The sequence below is a fragment of the Scyliorhinus canicula genome, chromosome 17, assembly GCF_902713615.1.
Source record: "Scyliorhinus canicula chromosome 17, sScyCan1.1, whole genome shotgun sequence".
In the NCBI taxonomy this organism is placed as follows: domain Eukaryota; kingdom Metazoa; phylum Chordata; class Chondrichthyes; order Carcharhiniformes; family Scyliorhinidae; genus Scyliorhinus; species Scyliorhinus canicula.
This window is the reverse complement of record NC_052162.1, coordinates 98,077,758-98,097,876: the sequence shown is the minus strand read 5'-3', so window position 1 is coordinate 98,097,876 and position 20,119 is coordinate 98,077,758. Positions and strand designations below refer to the sequence as shown.

The 20,119-nt window shown below is 50.6% G+C and overlaps 1 long non-coding RNA gene across 2 annotated transcripts; it reads right to left on the bottom strand.

The window, feature by feature from the left end:
- Positions 1-227: 227 nt before the first annotated feature.
- Positions 228-18,685, bottom strand: LOC119951927. 2 transcript variants are annotated; one of them, XR_005457716.1, is made up of 3 exons: positions 18,621-18,685; positions 7,132-7,262; positions 228-687 (listed from the first exon to the last, which is right to left on the bottom strand). It is a non-coding gene; the product is annotated as an uncharacterized LOC119951927 (long non-coding RNA). The 2 variants fall into 2 exon arrangements; XR_005457715.1 differs by lacking the exon at positions 18,621-18,685 and adding an exon at positions 17,649-17,719.
- Between the last annotated feature and the right edge of the window lie 1,434 nt (positions 18,686-20,119).

Below are 20,119 nucleotides of genomic sequence, written 5' to 3'. Positions count from 1 at the left end.
CCCCAATTTCTGAGAATCCCACCCCTTTCAGATCAACCCAAGACTCAAGGCAGGGCCTCTGTTTAATCTTTCACCTGGGAAATTGGCACGCCTGACAGCCCAGCACTCCCTCAGTAGTACGCTGGATGCTGCACTCACCCATTCAGTGGGCAGAATTGAGTGCAATTGTTAATGTGACTCTAGCCTGGTATGGGCATACACTGGTAACAAGAAAAGATACAGGGCCATTTTATTTCAAATGTATATTTTATTTCATTTTTATATTAACATTTTTCAGTGAGTTTTTTTTTTGAATAGGACAAAAACAATTGCCAAATGCATCATCATTACATGGTATAAACCCAGCCATGGTTTATCGCTCAATTATTCAGCAACCCCCGACCCTCACCCCCATACCATTAGACATCCCCACACCACCTTCCTCCCCATCACTACGCACAAAGCTGTGTCTCAAGCAAACAGAAGAAATAAAATCACCAAAAAGAAGCAAGAGGATGCCTTGAATATTGAGGGGGGTCAGTGGGGCAATGCCCCTCCCCTCAAGGCGCAATGTTGTGATTATTGATGTGTCAGGCTTATATAAAAAAGAATGGTCAGCATTGTGGAAGCTACAGGGGCAATGGTGCCTTGTCCGCTGCCTGTCTCAGGAGGCTTTTTGTGTCACGTCCTTCTTTTCTTGCTCGATTACTGCAATGACAACAGAAAGGAAAGTTAGAAACAAATGGCCTTCAAGTTTAACATCAGCAACTGCTGGGAAAGGAGCAATGTCCCACTCTAGTCTCCAAGGCATGACAGCAGAATGTGAGCGTCGGCTGTCACACACCTTTTATAACCGGCATGGTGTGCAGGGGTAAATAAAAACAGGAACTACTGGGGAAAAAAATGTGCCAGGTCTGTCAGAAACTGTGGAGCGAGAGAAACAGAGCTAACAGACCCGATTCTCTGGCCTTGTTGTGCTCGAGCCAGAAGAAGCCAGGAGAGGCCGAAAACGAGATCTGCACCAGGTGCCAAACAGTTTGCAATGCAACTGGCCCACTCCCGTCGGCGCAATTGGGATCCCGCCGTAGCATGTTGAAAAACAAATTATCTCAACTTAAGCGCTATTTCCGTACAATTAACAGGAGCCATCCCTGATCCAACAGTCCCTCTGTCATTCAGCCACCTCCCCAGCAAGTGGTCGTGCTGGCCCTGATTAATACTCCTTTTTACAGATGTGAACCTGGTGGAAGGGCTTCTGTGGGGTGGGGAGGTGAGTAGCCATCTTTGCTCACATGCTTGCCATCCCAGTGCTCGGGGGGGGGGGGGGGGGGGGGGTGGGGACCCTCCGCAGGGATGAGCCGCCATGGGAGTGTGGAGTGAGGGAGGTGCTAGACGGGGGCAACCACACGTGGACCATGTGTATCCGTTCCAGGCGCAATCCTTTTCCCTGCCTGTCCGTCATATCGACCGCCCACAACCCCCAACGACTGCCAAGGCCTATGGCCGTGTGGCTGAATTGGCAATTACGGTTAAGTGAGCACTTCGCACAGCTCAAGAGGATTCTTGTGGATGTGCGGGCCATGTGGCATGTGGGAGTCATTGTCTGGCATCCCAATCAGACAGTGATGCCTGGACACATGCAGCAGCCAACATCTGAACACCCAGGGGATGGGACACAGCTCCAGGGTCATGTCCATGGCCGGAGGGTCATGATTTCCACGGGGAGGACAGCACGGTGGTGCAGTGGTAGCACTGCAGTCTCACAGCGCCGAGGTCCCATGTTCGATTCCCGGCTGGGTCACTGTCTGTGTAGAGTCTGCACGTCCTCCCCGTGTGTGCGTGGGTTTGCTCCGGGTGCTCCGGTTTCCTCCCACAGTCTAAAGATGTGCGGGTTAGGTGGATTGGCCATACTAAATTGTCCGTAGTGTAAGGTTAATGGGGGGATTGTTGGGTTACGGGTAACGTGGGTTTAAGTAGGGTGATCATTGCTCGGCACAACATCGAGGGCCGAAGGGCCTGTTCTGTGCTGTACTGTTCTATTTCTATTTCTATAACCCAAAGATGTGCAGGATAGGTGGATTGAACATCTACTTAATTGGAAAAAATTAATTCGGTACTCTCTAAATTAAAAAAAATGAGTTCCATGGGGAGGGGCCCAGATGATGTTATGAGTGGGTGTCTGGGGTACAGGGTCAGGGGTCCAGTGAGGGGAGCCCGCTGCTGCCGGGGCTGTGTGGGCAGGGTGTTCTGGGTGGGAGTCGGGGTGAGGGGTTTTCAATGGAGCAATGGAGGGAACCGGAGTGGTAGCCACCACCATTTGTCAATCTAACACCCTCTCTTTATGGATTTGAACACTATGGCAGGGAGTTTGGACCCAGCAGACTTGCCCTAGTCGTGCTGCTGCTAGACTGGGGGGCCAGACACCGGAGACGATGGAAGCAGCAGCGTCTGGCACGCCTCCGCCAGTCTGAGCCCTCTCCAGACGGTTGTGGGAGAGCTTATCCTGAGGAGACACAAGGAGGCCATCATTAGCCACACGTGTGGTTCACAGTGGTGGGAGGGTGGCTGGGGTGCGAAGGGAGGGTTGGGGTCTGCATGGAGAATTGGGGGGGGGGTAGATGTATGCATGGGGGATGAACGGTCTCATGGGGGCGGGGGGGAGGGGGCGGAGTGGGGCATTTGTGTCTAGGTACTTGTGCTGCCCGAAGTAGGTTGTCGACCTTCTTTGGGTACTGGAGGCCAGTCCTCCTGATGACACTCCCAGAGCTTACAGCCACCGCCACCTCATCCCAGGCAACATTGGCTTACCCTCCAGGACTCTTAGGGGAACAGGAGACATCTCCTGGCTTCGACCACATCTCCCCAGGTCCACATTGCCGAATCTTGTGACCGGTGTTCTCGGCGCCATTGTTGCGAACTGACTGGGGTTAGTTGGGCACGTGCAGCTTAAGGGTTGGTCGACATTGTTAGTACCGGGCTGACAAGCGCGGTGCCGGCAAATCAGCTGTCGAGCCTTCATTTGCGGCGAGAGGGCCACGAGGCCTCGTTAATTGGACCAATTAACTTTGAATGGTGTTGCCGGCTCGCTGGGCCGAGCGCCGAGAAGCTCACAGCAGTTCCCACTCGCTGCCACACTTACAAACCTTTCTGGAGGTTTGCGCCCAACATTTTGCATCTGTATGAACATCCTTCAGAGCTGTTCCGAAGTTCCCAGCTCCGATGGAAGAGTCATATTGGACCCAAAACTTTGGACTCATTTCTCTCCCAAAAAGAAACTGCTGGACAGGCCGAGGTTTCCAGCATTTTCTGCTCTAATTTCACAGTTCCAGCATCCACTGCATTTTGCTTCTATGGAATTCAGAGGAACTAATTAAAATTCATAACCCCAGGTCAAACCGAGTCTGATAGAATGTTGCTGGCCCGGCCCCTTCTGCCCTGTTGGAACTGGAAGTTCAGTACCATCGCCTACAAGACTGATACATCTTTGCTTCCCTCTCCACCACCTCCACCCACTGTCCACCACCTGCACCTGCCGTCCAACACCTGCTTCCACCATCCACCACCTGCCCCGTCCACCCCCTGCACCCACCGCCCACACTGCCCACCAGCACCCACTGTCCACCACCTGCACCCATCGTCCACTACCTGCACCTGACCACCACCTGCTCCCGCCGACCACCACATGCAGCCACCGGCCACCTGCTCCCGCCATCCACCACATGCAGCCACCGGCCACCTGCACCCACCGTCCAGCACCTGCACCCGTCCACCACCTGCTCCCGCCGTCCACCACCTGTACCCACCTGCACACACTGCCCACCAGCACCCACCGTCCACCACCTGCTCCCGTCCACCACCTGCACCCGTCCACCACCTGCTCCCGCCGTCCACCACCTACACCCGTCCACCACCTGCTTCCGCCATCCACCACGTGCAGCCACCGGCCACATGCACTCACCATCCACCACCTGCACCTGCCGTCCACCACCTGCTCCCGCCGTCCACCACATGCAGCCACCGGCCACCTGCACCCACCGTCCAGCACCTGTACCCGTCCACCACCTGCTCCCGCCGTCCACCACCTGTACCCACCTGCACACACTGCCCACCAGCACCCACCGTCCACCACCTGCACCCGTCCACCACCTGCTCCCGCCGTCCACCACCTGCACCCGTCCACCACCTGCACCCATCCACCACCTGCTCCCGCCATCCACCACGTGCAGCCACCGGCCACGTGCAGCCACCGGCCACATGCACTCACCATCCACCACCTGCACCTGCCGTCCACCACCTGCTCCCGCCGTCCACCACCTGCACCCACTTTCCACCACCTGCACACACTGCCCACCTGCAGTGACGCTCACCACCTGCGCCCACCTGCTCCCGCCGTCCACCTGCTCCCGCCGTCCACCTGCTCCCGCCGTCCACCTGCTCCCGCCGTCCACCTGCTCCCGCCGTCCACCTGCTCCCGCCGTCCACCTGCTCCCGCCGTCCACCTGCTCCCGCCGTCCACCTGCTCCCGCCGTCCATCTGCTCCCGCCGTCCACCTGCTCCCGCCGTCCACCTGCTCCCGCCGTCCACCTGCTCCCGCCGTCCACCTGCTCCCGCTGTCCACCACCTGCACCCACTTTCAACCACCTGCTCCCGCCGTCCACCTGCTCCCGCTGTCCACCTGCTCCCACCGTCCACCTGCTCCCGCCGTCCACCTGCTCCCACAGATTCCATCTGCTCCCCCACTTCAGCCATCCACATGGTCCACCCTTCCATAGCCGAGGCAGTCACCCCGGCAGTTCCTGACATGTTAGTTCAGTCGCGTTTCAGACCGGTGTGAACTCATTCTGGCAGGAAGGGCCTTTGTTCATGGGGGCGAACGGTTTTGGTTGGGTGTCAATTTGAATCCCACCTATGTCATTCTGAATGGCTTCTGGCGGAATGATGAGTCGCTATCTGGCTATGATGTTCGGGACTGCAAGTTCCAGTTCCCATTGTCATTTCCCGCCATCAGGAAACCAGACTTTCCCCTTGCACCATTTTCTCAATAGATCAACAAAGTTCAAGCTAAGTTACAAAAATAGCGAATTAAAGGCTATCTGAATACACGTAGCAGCCGAAACAAAACATATGGGGTGGGATTCTCCGTCTTGCCAGACACGTTTTCTGGCACAATGCGCCCCCCCAACCCCCCCCCCCCCCCCCCCCCCCCCCCCCCGCCAGCAGTGGGCTCCTCCGTCTGTGCAGCCAGTTAATGGGGTTTCCCATTATGGGCTCATCCATGCCGTCATGAAATCCGTGGTAGAAATCAGAAATGATAAAGGTGAGAAGTGAGTTGCAGGCGTGGTGTACAGGCCGCCTAACAATACCCACGTGGTAGGCCTGGATACAAAAGAATGAAATAAAAGGAGCTTGTTCAAAGGTGCAGTGATAATCATATCGGCTGGAAAAATCAGATGGGCGAAGGTAGCGGAGGTGAGGGGTTCATAGAATGCCTTTTGGATAGATTTACAACAGCATGTTCTGGGGTCAACCAGACAGCGTGCAATACCAGAACTGGTATTGTGCACTCAAAGTACGATTCATTAATCATTTCATCGTGATGGTTCCCCCAAGTAGCAGTAATAATATGATTGAATTTTACTTTCAGATTGAGGGAGGAAAGAGTGGGTCTAAGACTAGTATTTTAAAGTGAAGTTTGGGCAATTATGAGGTCATGGAAACAGAACGAGGGAAAGTGAATTGGCAATTGTGATTAAGGGAAAGGTGGATAGAAACACAGTGGCAGGCATTTAAGGGCACATTTTGGAATACACAGAATAGGTGGATTGCAACGAGTAATAAAAGTTCCAAGAGGAAGGCAAAACATACATGGTTAAGTGAAAAAGTTAAAGATGGTATCAAACTTAAAGAAAAAGCAAACAATTGGGCGAAGACGAGCTGCAGGTCAGACAATTACACAGAATATTCAAAAAAAGAGCAAAGAATGACGACAAAATGAATGAGGGAAAAATGAGAGAACACAAGAAATCTAAAACGAAATATAATGACAGACAGCAACAGTTAGTATAGATACTTTAAAAAGAAAAATTAACAAAGTGAGCATTGGTCCTATAAAATTCTGTGGAATTAATAATGGAAAATGAGGAGATGGCGGTTGAATTGAACAGGCATTTTGCATCTTCTCTGTAGAGGATAGAAACAACATCCCAGAAATAGGTTTAAATCAGGAAATGGACGGGAGGGAGGTACTCAGAAAAATTACAATCACTGGGGTTGTGGTGCTGAACAAAGTGTTGGAGCTGGTGGGCTGACAAATCCCTGGGTCCTGATGGTTTTTATCCGAGGGTCTTAAAAGAAGTGGATGAGGCAATATTTATGTGTTGGATTCAACTTACCAAAATTCCCTAGGTTGGGGAAGGGTTTATTAGATTGGGAAATAGTGAATGGAACGCCTTTATTCAAAAAGCGAGGGAGACTGAAAGCAGGAGGCTGCAAATAAGTTAGCTTAACATCTGTGAGAGGGAAAATGTTAAAAGCTATTATTAAAGCTGTTACAGCAGGACACTTGGAAAAATTCAAGATGAAAGTCCCTTCAAAGCCAACAATATCAATTACCCTGCAGCAGAAAGCAAAGTACGCTATTCTCCACGATAAATTTCAACATTGCAACTAGAGGTGGGAGTGTGCTATCCATAGAATCCCTACAGTGCAGTAGGAGGCCATTTGGCCCATTGAGTCTGCACCGACCCTCCAAGAGACAACCCAACCTAGGCCCAGCCCCCAACCCTGTCCCTGTAGCCCTGCACATTGATCATGGGAAATCCACCTGACCTGAACAAATTTGGACTCTGGGGGGCATTTTATCATGGCCATTCCACCCAACCTGTACACCTTTGGACTGTGTGAAGAAACCGGAGCACCCAGAGGAAACCCAGGCAGACATGCGGAGACCGTGTAAACTCCACACAGTCACCCAAGGCCGGAATTGAACTCAAGTCCCTGGTGTTGTGAGGCAGCAGTGCTAACCACCGTGCCTCCCGATACTACATATACCCACATCTCCATAGACACATCATCCGCATCAGACACGTATACCAGCAGGATAGATTACTGTGTGAAATATGGGTGCAACAAGGAAGTGTGAATTGTACTTACTCTCCTTGGTTGGCAATGTGTTCTTCTCCTGTGTTTGAGCCTTCTTTAGGCTGTTCCTTTGGAATTTTGTGACCTCTGACATGTCTTTTTTCTGACCATCTGCTGGTTTGTCCGGCATGTCTTGCAATTCGCTGAAAAGAAAACAATTCCCTGTTTATTTCTGTTCCGAGAACATTCCCAAGGGGAAAGACTGAGGGGGATGGGAAAATACATGAACCAGACAGCAGCGTGGAATCGCCGCAAAAGAGTGGGACAAGGGCAAACCCCCAAAAGCTGACAGGAATGCACAATGGTGGACTTTCTCCATTATTTTCAGATCAAAATGGACCAAAACAAAACAACGAAGCAACTTGCTCAGTATTAAGAATCAACCATTTTGTCTAATGTCGCTAATGGCATTGCTGAATGATCGGTTACATAGCAACAGAACCACATGATCACAGACCATGTGAACCCCAGTCTATAAACGCTATCAGGAACGGGTTGAGGATTTGTGCTGGTGTTTTTTTCATTTTTCCATGGGATAACATATAACATACAGTGCAGAAGGAGGCCATTTGGCCCATCGAGTGTGCACCAACCCACTTAAGCCCTCATTTCCATCCTATCCCCCGAACCCAGTAACCTTTTTGGACATGAAGGGCAATTTATCATGGCAAATCCACCTCACCTCCACGTCTTTGGACTATGGGAGGAAACCAGAACACCCGGGGGAAATCCACGCAGACACGGGGAGAACGTGCCGACTCCACACAGACAATCACCCAGCAGGGAATCGAACCTGCGACCATGGCTAACCACTATGCTCCCATGCAGCCCACTATGCTGGCATTTCTAGCTAGGCCAGTATTTATTGCCCATTCCTTATTATCCTGGAGAAAGCAATGGCATTTTGAAGCACTACAGTGTTTCCAGTGTATGCCACACACAGCACTGTTACTGGGAGATGCTTGCATCATGATAATGCCACTTGGCTAATAACCTGGATGTTCAGGCTAATGCTCTGGGGGCCTAGGCTTTCACCCTTTTAGCTTTTCCCATGGCACATGGGGTCATTGCTTGATCACTTTCACGTCAAACATCTTTTGCGAGTGGGGAGGTGAGAGCGAGGGGGGAGGTGAGAGCGAGGGGGGAGGTGAGAGCGAGGGGGGAGGTGAGAGCGAGGGGGGAGGTGAGAGCGAGGGGGGGAGGTGAGAGCGAGGAGGGAGGTGAGAGCGAGGGGGGAGGTGAGAGCGAGGGGGGAGGTGAGAGCGAGGGGGGAGGTGAGAGCGAGGGGGGAGGTGAGAGCGAGGGGGGAGGTGAGAGCGAGGGGGGAGAGGTGAGAGCGAGGGGGGAGAGGTGAGAGCGAGGGGGGAGAGGTGAGAGCGAGGGGGGAGAGGTGAGAGCGAGGGGGGAGAGGTGAGAGCGAGGGGGGAGAGGTGAGAGCGGAGGGGGGAGGGGGGAGAGCGAGGGGGGAGAGGTGAGAGCGCGGGGGGAGAGGTGAGAGCGAGGGGGGAGTAGGTGAGAGCGAGGGGGGAGAGGTGAGAGCGAGGGGGGAGAGGTGAGAGCGAGGGGGGAGAGGTGAGAGCGAGGGGGGAGAGGTTGAGAGCGAGGGGGAGAGAGGTGAGAGCGAGGGGGGAGAGGTGAGAGGAGGGGGGAGAGGTGAGAGCGAGGGGGGAGAGGTGGGAGGAGCGAGGGGGGAGAGGTGAGAGCGAGGGGGGGAGAGGTGAGAGCGAGGGGGGGAGAGGTGAGCAGCGAGGGGGGAGAGGTGAGAGCGAGGGGGGAGAGGTGAGAGCGAGGGGAGAGGTGAGGGAGGGGAGAGGTGAGAGCGAGGGGGAGAGGTGAGAGCGAGGGGGGAGGTGAGAGCGAGGGGGGAGGTGAGAGCGAGGGGGGAGGTGAGAGCGAGGGGGGAGGTGAGAGCGAGGGGGGAGGTGAGAGCGAGGGGAGAGGTGAGAGCGAGGGGAGAGGTGAGAGCGAGGGGGGAGGTGAGAGCGAGGGGGGAGGTGAGAGCGAGGGGGGAGGTGAGAGTGAGGGGGTGAAGTGAGAGTGGGGGAGGAGAGAGTGGTCTATCACTATCTTCCTCACTGTGTATTACATTTCCAAGTGTGCCGACTTCTTTGCTTTTTCTTATTCTACTGTAAATAGTAACTCGATAACCGATAGATACAGTAGTCCATAACAACATGCAAAACAGTAAGCCTTTCAGCCCCTCAAGCCTGCTCTGTTGCTCAATATGATCATCTCTACTTTGCCTCATTATTTCAATGGGTGCAATTCAACAAATAAAGTTAAACGACTGTTTCGGCCACATTTGACAGGGTGTTCCTTTGCAGCTAAAGTGTCGAAAATACCCCCACTGTTCACTTCTCAACCTTGGGGAGTTTCTGCCTGTTAAGGCTACAGTTTAGTAGATTTCCTGCACGGGCAAGTTCAGGGCCAGCTCCTCGCAGATTGAGGCGCCATCTAGGAAGGCTGCCATGATCTCAGACCCTCCCCCCCCCCAGTTCACCCCCCAACCTTCCTTGGGCCCACAAACTCCCCCACCCAGTCCTGGTCTTATGATGCAACGACCCCCCCCCCCCCCCCCCCCCCCCCCCCCCCCCCACAACCCCGGCCCGACTCCTGGCACTGCCAACCTGGCAGTGCCCTTGGTACCTCTGGCATTGCCATCAGGCACAATGGCAGTGCCAGGTTGACACTGCCAGTGTGTAAGGCTGGCAATCCAAGGTGCCCGAATGCCAAGGGAGTGTCCAGTCCCAAAGAACAAAAAAAAAGCACAGCACAGCAATAGGCCCTTTGCCCTCCAAGCTTGTGCCGACCATGCTGCCCGTCAAAACTAAAATCTTCTACACTTACTGGGTCCGTATGCTCAATTCCCATCCTATTCATGTATTTGTCAAGATGCTCCTTAAATGTCACGATCGTCTCTGCTTCCACCACCTGCTCCGTCAGCGGGTTCCAGGCACCCATTACCCTCTGTGGAAAAAACTTGCCTCCTACATGTCCCCTAAACCTTGCCCCTTGCACCTTAAACCTATGCCCCCTAGTCATTGACCATTTTACCCTGGGAAAAAGCCTCTGACTATCCACTCTCTCTATGCCCCTCATAATTTTGTAGACCTCTATCAGGTCGCTCCTCAACCTCCGTCGTTCCAGTGAGAACAAACCGAGTTTATTCAACCACTCCTCATAGCAAATGCTCTCCACACCAGGCAACATCCTAGTAAATCTCTTCTGCACCCTCTCTAAAGCCTCCACATCCTTCTAGTGGTGTGGCAACCAGAATAGAACACTATACTTCAAGTGTGGCCTAACTAACGTTCTATACAGCTTCAACATGACTTGCCAATTCTTATACTCAATGCCCCGGCCAATGAAGGCAAGCATGCCATATGCCTTCTTGACTACCTTCTCCACCTGTGTTGCCCCTTTCAGTGACCTGTGGGCCTGTACACCGAGATCACTCTGACTTTCAATACTCTTGAGGGTTCTACCATTCACTGTATATTCCCTACCTGCATTAGACCTTCCAAAATGCATTACCTCACATTTGTCTGGATTAAACTCCATCTGCCATCTCTCCGCCCAAGTCTCCAAACGATCTAAATCCTGCTGGATCCTCTGACAGTCCTCATCGCTATCCGCAATTCCACCAACCTTTGTCGTCCGCAAACTTACTAATCAGGCTAGTTACATTTTCCTCCAAATCATTTATATATACTACAAACAGCAAAGGTCCCAGCACTGAATCCTGCGGAACACCACTAGTCACAGCCCTCCAATCAGAAAAGCACCCTTCCATTGCTACTCTCTGCCTTCTATGACCTCGTCAGTTCTGTATCCATCTTGCCAGCTCACCTCTGATCACGTTTGACTTCACCTTTTGTACCAGTCTGCATTGAGGGACATTGTCAAAGGCCTTACTGAAGTACATATAGACAACATCCACTGCCCTACCTGCATCAATCATCTTTGTCACCTCTTTGAAAAACTCTATCAAGTTAATGAGTCACGACCTCCCCTTCACAAAATCATGCTGCCTCTCGCTAATACGTCCATTTGCTTCCAAATGGGAGTAGATCCTGTCTCAAAGAATTCTCTCCAGTAATTTCCCGACCACTGATGCAAGGCTGACCGGCCTGTCGTTCCCTGGATTATCCTTACTACCCTTCTTAAACAAAGGAACAACATTGACTATTTTCCAGTCCTCCGGATCATCACCAGAAGCCAGTGAGGATCCAAAGATTTCTGTCAAGGCCTCAGCAATTTCCTCTCTTGCCTCCTTCAGTATTCTGGGGTAGATCACATTCAGCCCTGGGGACTTATTTACCTTGATATTTTTCAAGACGCCCAAAACCTCATCTTTTTGGATCTCAGTGTGACCCAGGCTATCTACACACCCTTCTCCAGACTCAACATCCACCAATTCCTTCTCTTTGATGAATACTGATGCAAAGTATTAATTTAGTACCTCGCCCATTTCCTCTGGCTCCACACAAAGATTCCCTTGCCGATCCTTCAGTGGGCCAACCCTTTCCCTGGCTACCCTCTTGCTTTTTATGTACATGTAAAAAGCCTTGGGGTTTTCCTTGACTCTATTTGCCAATGACTTTTCGTGATCCCTTTTAGCCCTACTGACTTCTTGCTTAAGCTCCTTCCTCCTTTCCTTATATTCCACACAGGTTCCCATATGTTCCCAGCCTTCTAGCCCTGACAAATGCCTCCTTTTTCTTTTTGGCGAGGCCTACAATATCTCTCGTTATCCAAGGTTCCCAAAATTTGCCGAATTTATCCTTCTTCCGCACAGGAACATGTCGGTCCTGAATTCCTTTCAACTGACATTTGAAAGCCTCCCACATGTCAGATGTTGATTTACCCTCAAACATCCGCTCCCAATCTATGTTCTTCAGTTCCCGCCTAATATTGCTATAATTAGCCTTCCCCCAATTTAGCACATTCACCCTTGAACCACTTTTATCCTTGTCCACCAGCACTTTAAAACTTACTGAATTCTGGTCACTGTTCCAAAAATGCTCCCCTACTGAAACTTCTACCACCTGGCCGGGCTCATTCCCCAATACCAGGTCCAGTACAGCCCTTTCCCTTGTTGGACTATCTACATATTGTTTTAATAATCCCTCCTGGATGCTCCTTACAAACTCTGCCCCGTCCAAGCCCCTAGTCCCAGTCAATATTGGGGAAGTTGAAGTCTCCTATCACAACAACCATGTTGTTTTTACTTGTTTTCAAAATCTGTCTACCTACCTGCTCCTCTATCTCCTGCTGGCTGTTGGGAGGCCTGTAGTAAACCCCCAACATTGTGACTGCACCCTTCTTATTCCTGATCTCTACCCATATAGCCTCGCTGCTCTCTGAGGTGTCCCCCGCAGTACAGCTGTGATATTCTCCCTAACCAGTAGCGCAACTCTGCCACCCCTTTTACATCACCCTCTATCCCGCCTGAAACATCTAAATCCTGGAATGTTTAGCTGCCAATCCTGTCCTTCCCTCAACCAGGTCTCTGTAATGGCAACAACATCATCGTTCCAAGTACTAATTCAAGCTCCAAGTTCATCTGTCTTACCCGTAATACTTCTTGCATTAAAACATATACACTTCAGGCCACCAGACCCGCTGTTTCCAGCAACATCTCCCTGTCTGCTCTGCCTCAGAGCCATACTGGTTCAATTCCCTGGTTCCCCCTCAATACCTTCTGACCTATTGCTCCGGTACCCACCTCCCTGCCATACTAGTTTAAACCCTCCCGTGTGACACTAACAAATCTCATGGCCAGGATATTTATGCCTGTGCAACCCGTCTTTCTTATACAGGTCACACCTGCCCAGGAAGAGCTCCCAGTGGTCCAGATAACGGAAAACGTCCTTCCTACACAAGCTGTTTAGCCAGGGGTTTAGCTGTACTATCTTCCTATTTCTAGCCTCACTGGCATGTGGCACAAGGAATCCCGAGATTACAACACTAGAGATCCTTTCTGCCGAGCTCCCTGAACTCCTGCTGCAGGACCTCATGCCCCTTCCTGCCTATGTTGTTAGTACCAATATGTACAACAACCTCTGCCGGTTTGCCCTCCCCCTTCAGGATGTCTGCAACCAGTTCTGAGACTTCCTAGACCCTGGCACCAGGGAGGCAACACACCATCCTGGAGACTCTGGGCAGCACGGTAGCACAAGTGGATAGATGGATAAAGAACTGTCTGAGCAACAGGAGACAGAGAGTAGTAGTGGAAGGGAGTTTCTCAAAATGGAGAACGGTGGCCAGTGGTGTTCCGCAGGGATCCGTGCTGGGACCACTGTTGTTTGTGATCTACATAAATGATCTGCTTAGCAAGTTTGCAGGTGACACTAAGATTGGTGGAGTAACAGATAGTGAAGAGAACTGTCAGAGAATACAGCAGAATATAGATTGATTGGAAAGTTGGGCAGAGAAATGGCAGATGGAGTTCAATCCAGGCAAATGCAAGCTGATGCATTTTGGAAGATCCAATTCAAGAGTGAACTATACGGTAAATGAAAAAGCCCTGGGTAAAATTGATGGACAGAGAGATCTTGGTGTTCAGGTCCATTGTACCCTGAAGGTGGCTGTGTAGGTCGATAGAGTGGTCAAGAAGGCATACGGTATGCTTTCCTTCATCGGAAGGGGTGCTGAGTACAGGAGTTGGCAGGTCATGTTACAGTTGTACAAGACTTTGGTTCGGCCACATTTGGAAAACTGCGTACTGTTCTGGTCGCCACATTACCAAAAGGATGAGGATGCTTTGGAGCAGGTGCAGAGGAGGTTCACCAGGATGTTGCCTGGTATGGAGGGTGCGAGCTATGAAGAAAGGTTGAGTAGATTAGGATTATTTTCATTCGAAAGACAGAGGTTAAAGGGGGACCTCATTGAGGTCGACAAAATCATGAGAAGTATAGACAGGGTGGATAGCAAAAAGCTTCCCCCCCCCCCCCCCCAGAGTGGGGGACTCAATTACTAGGGGTCACGAGTTCAAGGTGAGAGGGGAAAGGTTTAAGGGAGATATGTGTGGAAAGCTCTTTACGAAGAGGGTGGTGGATGCCTGGAACGCATTGCCAGCAATGGTGGTAGAGGCGGGCATGATAGCGTCATTTAAGATGGATGTAGACAGATAAATGAATGGTCAGGGAGCAGAGGGATACAAATCCTTAGAAAATAGGTGACAGTTTTAGATAGAGGATCTGAATCGGCGCAGGCTTGGAGGGCTGAAGGACCTGTTCCTTTGCTGTAACTTTTCTTTGTTCATTGTTCTTTGTTCACTGTGGCTCCACAGAGTCAGGAGCCCAGGATCGATTCCCTGCTGGGTCACTGTCTGTGCGGAGTCTGCACGTTCTCCCCATATCTGCGTGGCTTTCCTCTGGGTGCTCCGGTTCCTTCCCACAGTCCAAAGACATGCTGGTTAGGTGGATTGGCCATGCTAAATTGCCCTGAGTGTCCAAAAGGGTTAGGAGGAGTTATTAGGTTGAGGGGATAGGGTGGAAGTGAGGGCTTGGATGAGTCGGTGCAGACTCGAAAGGCCTCCTTCTGCACTGTATGTTCTATATTCAACTCTTTCACGTCCACAGAAGCGCCTATCTGTGCCCCTGACTAGAGTCCCCTATGACTATTGCTCTTCTGCGATTTGACCCTCGCTGCTGAACATCAGAGCCAGCCGTGGTGCCACTGCTCTGCTATTTGCCCCTGATAGGCTATCCCCCCCCCCCCAACAGTATCGCGAAGGGGAATACCTGTTCGAGAGGGTGACAACCACAGGTGACTCCTGCACTGACTGCCAGCCCCTTCTGGTGGTCAACCATTACTTGGCCTGTACCTTGTGTGTGACCACATTTATATAACTGCTATCTGTGACGCTTTCCGCCACCTGCATGCTCCTAAGTGCATCCAACTGCTGCTCCAACCGAACCATGCGGTGTGTGAGGAGCTCTAGTTGGGTGCACTTTCAGCAGATGAAGCCATCCGGGACGCTGGAAGCCTCCTGGACCTGCCACATCTCACAGTCAGAGCACTGTACCCCTCTAATTGATATTGCGTTAATTAATTAGTAAATTAAATTTTAAAATGTTTTTGAAAAAGTTACTGTTAACGATAGGTTTCCTAGCACTAGATTTCTACTATAAATGTGAAAGCTAAATACAGCACTCACTGATCTCTGGCTGAAATACCCCTCTAAATTATAGTTAAGTAATTAATTCATTATGTTTATTAGTTTAACAATGCTTAATTTTTAAATTTATTGCAGATTCCCAACCAGCCAATCAGGTCACAGCTTTCATGTGATGTCACTTTAGTTTCCCCCCCCCCCCCCCCCGCCACCCCGCACAATTTGAAAAGGTAATAAAAATAAAATTAAAAATCATTTACCTTCCCAGGATGCTCTCTGGTTCTCTCCCTGCAGATTAAAAGTTGCAGGCCAGAAGAAAGAGAACAAAACAGTAGGGAGAAAGCAGCTTCTCCCACTCTGCCCCGAATTACCTCACTGCACCAAATTACCAAGTTCCAATTCCCACTCTGGATGTGTCTCACTCAGGCTGTGTCCCCTCGTGCAAAGATGGTCTCTGACCATCCGTGGATCTCGAACTGCCTGCGAGACCCCCTGAAGTACCTTTACACCTGGTTCATGTTTGTGTGAACGTGGACTGAATGGCGTCCAGTTGGGACGTCGCAGGTACAGCCATCGAATCCCAGGACCCGGGTCAATCCGGCGAACGCATATTGAGATGAGCCGAATGGGCACTCTTGCTCAGCTGAGGGGTTGGGAGTAGTCTCCTGGTCAGCGGGTGGACGGGGGGCGTCATTTCCCTGGTAGGGAGGAGGGGGCCTGTTTATAGACACGGTGATCGGGGCGCCTGTGAAAAATGGCACCCCAAGGTCAGCAAGTGCAGGCCAGCCAGCACGCCCATCGCTACACAGAATTCACCGGACTAAAGGGGAGGGAATCCTCCCTCGGCAATGATCCCAGCGCCAGTGGAAACCACTCTGGTTTAGCCACTGGTGGCAGCACTTGGCTTTCAAATGGGAGGTTGTGGCTTCCAGCTTCTCTCTCTCTCACCCTTCAAGTATTCCTTCAAATCGCTCTCTTTGACCAAGTCATTAGTCAACTGTCCTAATATCATTCTTTGGCCCAGTGTTAAATTTCATCTTGTTATATAGACACTGATGAGGGTTTTACTACATTAAAAATGTCATCTAAATACCTGTTGATACTGATGATGCAAAATAAACTAATGCTCTGAAATTCAGGAAGGTCCTACTTCAATGTGAGTGTACATATGTACATATGTTTGTGCATATGTGTACATATGTGTGTACATGTGTGTACATGTGTGTATATATGTGTATATATGTGTATATATATGTGTGTTCGTGTGTGTATGCACGCAACAGTCCTGCCTCATCCATTATTTATGGTGCAGGCCAGTAAATGTTGCACTCTGTATCATTGGGCATGTGGCTCATGGCGTTGACCAGGAGACAATTGAGCACAAAACTCAAACATTGTGACATATGGGAATGTTTTGGATGGGGAGAGGAGAGGGAGGAGAGAAGAAGGAATGAGAGGAGAGAGATGGGAACTGAGGGAGCAGAGGGGTGGAGCAGGTAGGAGTGGCACAGAGGGAGGAGCAGGAGAGGGAGGAGAAGGCAGCAGAAGAGAAGTGAGGGAGGGCATGAGAGCTTGTGTCGAAACACAAATTATCAACTTCTTCCACCTCCTTAAGAACTCTGGACTTTCCAGTCAAGTGTGGGTACGGTCACTGACTGAAGGACTGAAGGAGTGCACTTAAATCTTCATTCTTCTAATGCTGTCTTACTAAGACTCAGTAACTGAATTATTGGCTAGCGAGTGAGTTTGTACTCAGAAAACAGTTTCAGAAAACAAGGGGTCTCCTCTCCAGAGTGTGAGGCACTGAAGCTGTGAAGTTATCCGTTGGCTTGAATAGAATTTATTTGCTCTAAACACTGGCTGCTTCTTTTAAAGTCTGGAACGTTTCATGTTTTGGATTAATATTTGGTATAGAAAAGAAATGAGGGTTCCTGTGACACACCCACTTTCAAGATGCTATCATTTGCTTCAACAGCAACAAGCTTCCCTTCGAAAAGAGTTAGTCCAACTACTGTGCAACATATCATCCTGATCTTGAAAGTAAAAAAATCAACAACGTCTTAATAAATCTCTCCTCTTTAGTTCGAAAGGTAGAAAATAAACTGAGCTGAAGATAAAACAATCTTCCAATTTGTTTTTAATACCATCAGATTAGATCACAGATTGAATGGCGAATGACCCCAGGGTTTCAAAGACATGGAAAACATTAATTGTATTTGGTCTGAAAACTATTTTTACAGGCGGGGGAGCCTTCTCTCTGCAATGCAAAATCGGAAATGAAATGTTTTTGAAATCTATTCAAATTTATAGCAATATGTATCTGCGATATAATCTTACAGCATCAAAGCTAAGATTGTTCTATGATTAACATTGAATTGCTATTAAAGTTGGGATGTCCTGTCCTTACCTGTGCTGCTAGCCAGGAGTGTAAATGTTGATCCTTCTCTGTCCCTCTCTCTCTCTGACTCTGCCCCTCCCCATTCACTCCCTTTTATTTCCAGGCTCTGCAGCTCAACCTAACCTGAAATGGGGGGGGGACTCCGCTCAGAAAGCCTCGCTCCAATTGGATGGCAGGGCTGTCAATCATCGCCCCTGCACCCTGCAGGAAAGGATGAGCCAGAGGCTGCTCCTGCTGAGTTTGGAACTCCTTGAGGATGTGCCTGTTATACATGACGGGAGGTCACAACACTTCGACTTCAAAACAAAACACAGCTGGCTGAGATAGTTTTCAGACCAAATTTAATGCAATAGCTAATAAAAGAAATCTGGAAAAAAACCCGCCCGGTTTATTCGCTTTGTGCCGTCTGGAGAATCAAAACACTGGCTGCTTCTTTTAAAGTCTGGAACGGTTCATGTTTTGGATGAATATTTGATGAAGAAAAGAAATGAGGGCTCCTGTGACACACCCACTTTCAAGATGCTATCATTTTGCTTCAACAGCAACAAGCTTCCCTTCGAAAAGAGTTAGTCCAACTACTGTGCAACATATTATCCTGATCTCCTTGAAAGTAAAAAAATCAACGATGTCTTAATAAATCTCTCCTCTTTAGTTCGAAAGGTAGAAAATAAACTGAGCTGGAAACTCTGGGAGAGTCCAGAAAAATTCACACAACTCCGATCTTAATGTCTGAAACATTGCTTTCGACAAACAGGTTTTAAATAAAAGCTGCAACACTGACAAAAAACATTATTTTGAATATTCCTTTGCAAGAGCTTGCAATGAAACATTGGAACAATCTTTCAATTTGTTTTTAATACCAAATTTTCAAATTTGTAGCAATATGTATCTGCGATATAATCTTACAGCATCAAAGCTAAGATTGTTCTATAATTAACACTGAATTGCTGTTAAAGTTGGGATGTCCTGTCCTGTCCTTACCTGTGCTGCTAGCCAGGAGTGTAAATGTTGCTCCTTCTCTGTCCCTCTCTCTCTCTGACTCTGCCCCTCCCCATTCACTCCCTTTTATTTCCAGGCTCTGCAGCTCAACCTAACCTGAAATGGGAGGGACTCCGCTCAGAAAGCCTCGCTCCAATTGGATGGCAGGGCTGTCAATCATCGCCCCTGCTCTCTGCAGGTTCGGATGCGCCAGAGGCTGCTCCGGCTGAGTTTCGGACTACTTGAGGATGTGCGAGTTATACATGACGGGAGGTCCCAACAGAGGGGCTTCTATTTCAAAACAAAACACAACTGGCTGAGCTAGTTTTCAGACCACATTTAATGCAATAGCTAATAAAAGAAATATCTGAAAAAAACACGCACGGTTTATTCGCTTTGTGCCGTCTGGAGATCCCAGTCTCCATACTTTGTGGAGATATTGCCATCTGCTGGATATAACCCCAACTGCTCCGTCGCCTGCGGCTTCCCGCTCCGGCGGAGAATGGAGCAGCGGCCCACAAACGGGGAATCGATGGCAGGCGCCAATCCGGATGCTTTGCGTTCTCCGCCGGTGGGGGCAGCGAACTCTTGAGGTGTCCCCCTGGCGATTGGGTTGCCCTGGTTGAGACCCCTATTAATGCTATACAATCATTTACACCCACCCATTGACTGCAACTGGGGCAGCATGGTCAGGGCCACCTCAAGGTACCGGCAACTCGGGCAGTCGGCCTGGGCGCCATGTGCTAGGGGGCGCCATCAACGAGTGCGTGACCGGCGTCAGAGACCTGCTGACAGAGACTGGCCCGCCGATCGGTGAGTCCGGCCCCCCCCCCCGACCCGACCCCCCCCCTGCCCCCGACCCGACCCCCCCGGACCCCGACCCCCCCCCGCCCCCGACCACCCCCCGCTCCCGACCACCCCCGCCCCCGACCCGACCCCCCCCAACCCCATTGCAGTGTTAATAATGTATGCCTACTTGTGACAATAAAGATTATTATTATTACTTGCAGGCTGCTGGCTCCGAGTGTCCCAGGATGTAGTTGTCATGCATGCTCCCTGGTAAGCGTGCACAAATGTACATGATTCAGAGGTGGTGGTCGCACGCGAGCCGAACATTCAGCAATTGTTAATGATGCCCCAGCGCGTGCAAGGCGGCATGCATGTTCTCAATTATTGTCTGGACCTGAGGCAGACAATGACGGAGATTCCTGCAGCATGGGGATTTTGGTGCACTTGGTCCAGCTCAAAGTTGATAAAGTCTTATGCCTGGGCATACAGGATATCGGTGACCTCACGGGTGCACTTGTGGGCTGTAGCTTGGGAAATGCTGCACAAGCAGGGGCAGCAGGGTAGCATGGTGGTTAGCATAAATGCTTCACAGCTCCAGGGTCCCAGGTTCGATTCCCGGCTGGGTCACTGTCTGTGTGGAGTCTGCACGTCCTCCCCGTGTGTGCGTGGGTTTCCTCCGGGTGCTCCGGTTTCCTCCCACAATCCAAAGATGT